This window comes from Clytia hemisphaerica, unplaced genomic scaffold (assembly GCF_902728285.1).
Source record: "Clytia hemisphaerica strain Z4C2 unplaced genomic scaffold, Clytia hemisphaerica genome assembly, whole genome shotgun sequence".
Taxonomy (NCBI): domain Eukaryota; kingdom Metazoa; phylum Cnidaria; class Hydrozoa; order Leptothecata; family Clytiidae; genus Clytia; species Clytia hemisphaerica.
The window spans coordinates 1,016,485-1,023,560 of NW_027104384.1; positions in this window are offsets into that span (position 1 = coordinate 1,016,485).

Sequence of the window (7,076 nt, forward strand, 5' to 3'; positions counted from 1 at the left end):
AATTTTTAAAACATCTTCGTCTAAAGTGAAACTTCTTGCGATTTTATGAAAGTGACCTTTGCAATTCTACGGAGTTTTTTGTCTTTGAGCATGTAAATACAGGGATTAGCACAACTATTCCCAAGAAAAATCATATTGGTTATTTGATATAAGTGACCGCTTTCAATTACACTATAAGCATACAGAGTGTGTGAGAAAATGGTTAAACCGGTGCATGTGAAATACACACCAATCAGCCAAAGTGAGCGCCGCACAAGCTTCTTAGAAATGCGCTCTGTTACTTGGGTATTCAATTCTTGTTGGATTGTTGAGTTTGCTCTTACGGCGACGCTTTTTCTTGATTTTTTGAATACAAATAAGATCATGAGGTATAGCACTGGTAAAGATATGATCGTGGTGATGGTAATTGCAAAAGAAATATGACTGTTGATTATATTTCCTAGAATCACATTGATAAGCATCGGGAAGGCTGGTACAAACCAACACAACACTATTAAGATCCATAACCGCTTCTCTGTGATGAGATCATCAAAAGTGCTTGATCTTGAAATTTTGAGATATTTGATAGCGGCTAACATGATGATTGTCAAAGATGAAGTTGAGGTCATGCTTAACAGGACCAAGCCAAAAATCCTCATGGCGATTGGGAACGATCCAAAATCAAATGTCCAAAAGTTTAGCCACGGATAAACAGGGTAAACAGTGATTGAAACCAAAGCATCGCAAACAGCAAGTGATAATAAAATCAGATCAATATTATCTCGATCGTTTGAATTTTGATTCTTTTTATAAATACTGATGATGGAGGCAACATTCCCAATGCCACCAAATATTGTCATCAAACCATAACATATGGTCAGAAATATGCGGAAATAAAAAGACAGACAGATACCGCACAGAAAGCTGAAATTCATGATGAAGAACTGCCTTGCTTCGAAGCCTACTCATAAAATGACAACAAGTATATCATTTTTTCATTATTATAAGTTTTCATATGTTATATTACTTTTTTTTGGTGTTAGGTCGCCGGTTAGATAGACTTCTTGATTGGACGATTACTTGAAGATAATATCTGAATTAAACGAATTTTATTTAATATTACACACTCAACATAATAATATAATAAAAACTGGAAAAATTTATATATTACCGCATAAATTAAAATAAACGCCCCCCCTCGAATAAACGTCCCTCCTTTGAGGAAAACTTTTTTAAGAACGCCCCCTTAAATAAACGCCCCCCTTTGGATAAATGCCTTCCCTCTAGGAAGTGCATTTATTTGAACAAAGTAGTTGTAAGAAAGTATGATATAAAAGTAAACTCGGATAGATATACGATAATATTTCTATTTCTTTTAATATTCGAACTGATTTTACCTATATTGACAATTCTTAAACAAATAGTGACAAAATGGCAAATTAAGGTTCCCATTCACTTAATTAAACTGACCTTGGTTAGAAATCATTTAATAAACGCCCCCTTTTTTTGAACGCCCCCCCCCCGAATAAACGCCCCTCGAATAACAAAAGTATGTTAATGTTAACAACTTGTTTTAAATATTTCGGCTATCGAAGCCATCGAAGTTCTTATTTAGTTTTTATAGTAAAAGTGAAAAATTAATTATATCAACTTAAAGATATTAATCAAAGCCATTCTCACGCATAATTATACCGCCTAATACACGTTTAGTGGCCTTATATTTCCACTCCTAGATATAATATATTTTGCAGTACGATCGGAAAATCTCAATTTAGTGGTCATAAGCAGATATTCAATAGGTAAAAGTTGGTCATTGAGATTTATTAACCCGAGGTGATGTAATATTCAACGAGGCATTTCCTTTAGCTTTGTGGCAATCCTTTGCCTTGAGAAGTACAAAAACCCAAAACTTAGCGGTAAAGTATTCAGTTTTAAGCAAATAAAATGTTCAAAGTAACCAAAAGTCATTTGATAATATATTCATCAGCAAAAATTAATCGCTGGTCAAAAATTATTCGGCTATTCATGATATCCACCCTTGCAATGTCTTCCACGTTCTCCACTATTTCTCCTTTTCGAAATGAAACAAACAATAAAAAAAGATAGTTGTTTCTACTTTTTGTTTGGTATTTGCTTGCATTAACACTCGCGGTAAAAAAAATGTTTAACAAAATCGGTAGTAAAATTACAAGTTGGATAAACTCAAATAAAATACAACTGAATTTTTGTGACGAAGCGTGTAGCGTAAAACCCCCAGTGGCTGTTTATTCTGGAGGAAACATTATCTCCTAACCAATGGCATCCGTCACCTCGACCTTCGGAGGTTAAAGGTCTGCCTCCCTTTATGTACAAATTTTTTACTAACGAAAATATTCCATCTGCAAGTGTTTGACCGTCAAATGTAAGAGATCATAAATTTAAATTATAATTATTATAATAATGGATTTTTACGAGGTATGAGTTTCATAGCTTCAAAATGTTATCAATCTATTTGTAATTTTCGTTTAAGGAATACCAAATTCATCAACTTGATAAAACACATCCACGATTCCATGTTTGATAAGTTGTCGGTGTTGAATGTTGATAAGCGTCAATCTCCAATGACCGGCGTTTATTTTGGTAATCGATCGTCTTTTAGTATATTCTATTGTATTCCTTGATGGTTGATCGTCTGAGCCATTGATTGATCATCTGTTTGAAGTCCAGGAAGAAGCGCTCGTCCGATTGTTCCAATGTCATAAAAGTAAAGAAAGGTTGACCGGAGTATACAGGGGCTTATGGTTAAATATAGTACGTGAAAATCTGGAAATTTTGGAGAAGTTTGCTAAAGTATGTTAAAATGATTTTTGAGTGAATGCAATAGCGAGGATGATTTAGAATTTTGAATTCTATTTAAAGACATACGAATCATAATTATCACTTAATGATACGCATGCACAACCTCGTCCCCAGGGCCTGATTCTCACTTTTTTATAATTTTGATGGTCGTTTCGAATCGCCCTGGCAAAAAAGGATTGAAATTCGCTGACGTCAGCGAAAAAAAAGTTGGATTTCAACTATTTTTTCGCAAGCTTTCATTTTCTGGAAGATAATTTTTTTCTGCTGTTACCGTGGTTGCATTGACGTCACAGCTACTAAGAACCAATCACATACCTTAATCGATCAAAACATTAGCTCATCGATGGAAAACGTGTATAAGTTTCTGTTCATGCATTTCTAACCCTTCTCTAAAAAGTTGAAAAAATAGCTCTTGATGATGCCAATGGTAATGGAAAGATTGATAAGCCAGGCATTGACACATGCTGATGGAAATGGGAAGAAGAAAGCATACAGATGATTGATGGTTTATATAAGAAGGTAAATGCTTTTTGTTAAAAGGGATCCATTCATTCATATATACTTGAAGTCAACACTTTTCATTTTCCATGTATCGAAGGTGGTAAAACCAGAACTTTTGTACAAAGAAAAAAAGAACAAGGGTTGGAGACTGTTAATTTGTTCCTATAAAGGAAGGCGCCGTGGTATAGTGGTAGTCGACCTTGGCTTCTGTGCAGGAGGCCAGGATTTGATTCCCACTCACGGCAGTTCACTTGGCAAGTGAACGTTCCTTCGCCCGGGTCAACCCATGCCATGTGAGTGGAATCGGGTAGTCAGTTCAAGGTGCTGACGGGACGCTCATTAGTAAGCGTCTATAGTTGCGAGAATAGGCGTCTAAAGCCTCCTGCAACTCAACCAGATAGAAAAAACTTGGAGATTTCGTGTGAAAGCCATGTGATTTTTATTTTTGAAAATTGTTAAAAAATTCCTAAAAACTTGTAGAAAATGGTCTGTTTAGTTCAGTACCTCCCCCATAAAAGTACCAGAGTTTGTTTGGCAATTGTTTGTTTCAATTTATCTGAGAATTATCAAGACAAGGTGAAGCGTGATGCTACAGATCAAATCTGTGTTTAGACTGGACTCACCAAACCTTTATGATAGACGTTAGGTGATCAGGATGGTCCATTGAATAACTAATTACTACAGCATTTAATTACAGCTGTTGCCTTAAGATGAAATAATTTATCCTATTTTGACTAAGGAAAGCTCGTGTATATATGCTGAAGTAATTTCCCTTATTCAATAGAACATAGCGTTAGCCTAAAGGTCTATCATAAGGGTACAGCCTGTTTATTCTGTTATTGAAAATCTATTTTGATCCAAAAGACGCATCAACGTGTAAGTGTATTTTTCAAAGAGGCTTACAAATTTTGTGTCTTGACACTTAATTGAGTTGTTAATTCTAGTGATAGAAAGAAATAATTTTCAAAATATTCTTGATACGAGGTTTAATCTTTTTTCACTTGTTATCCTATATTATATTACAAAAGGATATGATGTTCGTAATTGGGCATATAAATTCTTTCTGGTGCTATAAAGGGCCTTTTAGAAAAAAGTCAGGCAGGTTATTTTGGAATATTTTTGTGTGAGTCAAATTATTTCTACAGTAGGAGAGAACTTAGCAAATCAAGCACATGCATATGTCAACAAGCTCTTTTCTGATCTTTGAAATATCTTACTCCACTGTTTTCATTCAGAAAAATCTTTTTACTTCTCCAATTCTCAGAATTCGAGGAAATTATAACACACTGTAAAATAAAAGAGCCCATATATTATGGATGAATAAATCACTCTGATTAAGAACAAGTTTAATAGCAATATTTTTCGCAGGAACTAATTTCTGTGGAACTAATGCTAGGAGAATGAAGGTTTTGGTTTGGGACTTTTTCAGGAAAATTTCATAAAATTGGGGTTAATTATAAAATGATTTTGGGGGGATTTTTTTCCCGAAAAATTGCAAAGTGACCCCCTTTAAGCGCAAAAGAGTACTGCAAAAATTAGTTCCACGGAATACAATCTTTATACTAAAAATCCTCAAAAGCCTCTAGGAATATGAAAGGGTTTGAGCAAAAAGTGGGTGGCAACAGTGAAAATCATTTCCGCAAAATGTGCCAAGTAAAACCTCAAAGTATTTTTTTGTAACAACTTTCCGAAATTGAGGTATCAGAATTTAAAATTTTTTTAAATGGGTTATTACAGGACAATAGAAGGATCCCACATGCCAAATATTACAAACCATCTGATTACACTTATTATTATGGAAAAGACTCTTCCAAATAGGCTAGAACTTTGTCTGCAAAGTAGTTATTTTTTCTGACAAAGAGCTAAATTGCTGGTTTCAATTTTCATGCAATGCTTTGAAATAAACTGACTTAAAAAATAACATTTGCGATGCTTTTATCAAAGAATTATTGCAATACAGACTGTATCTTTATAAAGTTAATCATAAAGACTGGTGCGTCCAGCCAAACACAGATTCGATCTGTAGCTCTCACTGCACCATATTAAAATTATCCATGCCACATTGTTAGCTTTTTGAATTATCTAATATTAGTGAAACGGGGACTCGGTCAGAAGGCTGTTTATGCAAACATAATTTGCAGAGACCCCCTTTATACCCATCCATCCCCCTTTCTGTGAAGGAATTTTATCCTCCCTCCCTTTCTTACAGAAAATCCGTTTTGAAGGAAACTTGCTCTATGCACCACCAAAATTATTTAAAGAGTACAAAGTATATGCAGCCATTACAATGAAACTTTGCTAGTTTTATCAACCTACACTTTTGCCATCAATCACATTTATTCTTTTAAAGGGACATAAAAGTAGTAAAATGTAAACATTGCGCGAACCACGTGTCATTAAAGAGAACAATTAAAATCACGTGTCCAAAACAAACTTGTAAAACAATTGAACAATCAAAATTAGCCATATTTGGTTTGATCTTTTATTTTGACATGTGACATTTGTTTTCATTTTGTATCGGCTGCATACAGTTTGTTTACAAATTTCGCAAGTCCTGTAAGTAAGTCCCTTTTTTAAACAAACTGACCATATTTGTATATAATCAGATTGGCCAAAATTTTCAAACCCCCTTTATTATTTTATTTCCTAAATTCTCACCCCACCCCAGTTTTTTTTGACAAATCCTGGTACTGTGCCCCCTAGAAAAGACCCCCTGGAAAGACCCAAGAAAAGTTGGCATCCTCTTTTAATAGGGGGTAAAAGGGGGGGTGCAAACTACGGGAAAATTTGAACATGCAAAGCCCTAGAATGTTCAATTGAGATTTATTGTCATCTCATAAAATTGTATAGTCAATAGTGGCAGTAGCTATTAGTGGCAGTGGTAAAATGTAAAAGTGGTAGGCTAGTCTCCTTCCAACCTATCTGCCTATACTTATATATCCGTAAAATTACTTCTTACTTACTTATGAAGCTTTTCCACATCAAACATTATAAAGAAAAAGACCTACCCAGTCTTTAGTACAAAAATAACAAGATAATAACATTTCATTACATATTGACTGAAAGTTTGACTTCGAAAACTGTTTTGCTTTTTAGCAGGCAGACAGCCTGCACTTCACATCGATTTACATATAGACGCCCACACGAAAAAAATGCTGACTCTGTCATAATTTCCCGTGTCGGCGAATAACAACAGATCAAAGGGAATACTAATGTTGTTTGCCAGGGCGATTTGCTACATCCTATATAAAAAGCAAATCGTCATGGGGACGAGGTTGGGCTGGGAGTGGACAACAATAGTGAGTTGTTGGTTACTGACTAGTAATAAAAAATTAGTCAAACCTACAGAGAAAGGGGGTAATAATACATTAAATATAGCCCCTTTATACTACATGCCCCCCTAGCGGGGGAGGGGGACCAGTCTATGCCTAAAAATGTACTGCATTTAGCCGCCATCCATAACCAAGCCAACAGATATGGATGGAGCTGTTGACGGTATATTATTGTACTAGTGCTCTCTGTTTTATATACAAGTTATAAATGTTTAGAAAATGATCAAAATAAAGTATCAAATCCATACCTTTGGGTTCTGTGATAAGATCCATTTCTGTTAGGGCTGTAAGTAAGTAGGCTGTAAGGTAAGCTGATGCGAGCAGAGAACAACAGCCAACAAAATTCCAAAGCGTGAGAAATTGCACAGCTCGGGGTACCATCTTGATAATATCAAATTTTGTCAGTGAAGCGAGCGGAAGCGAACG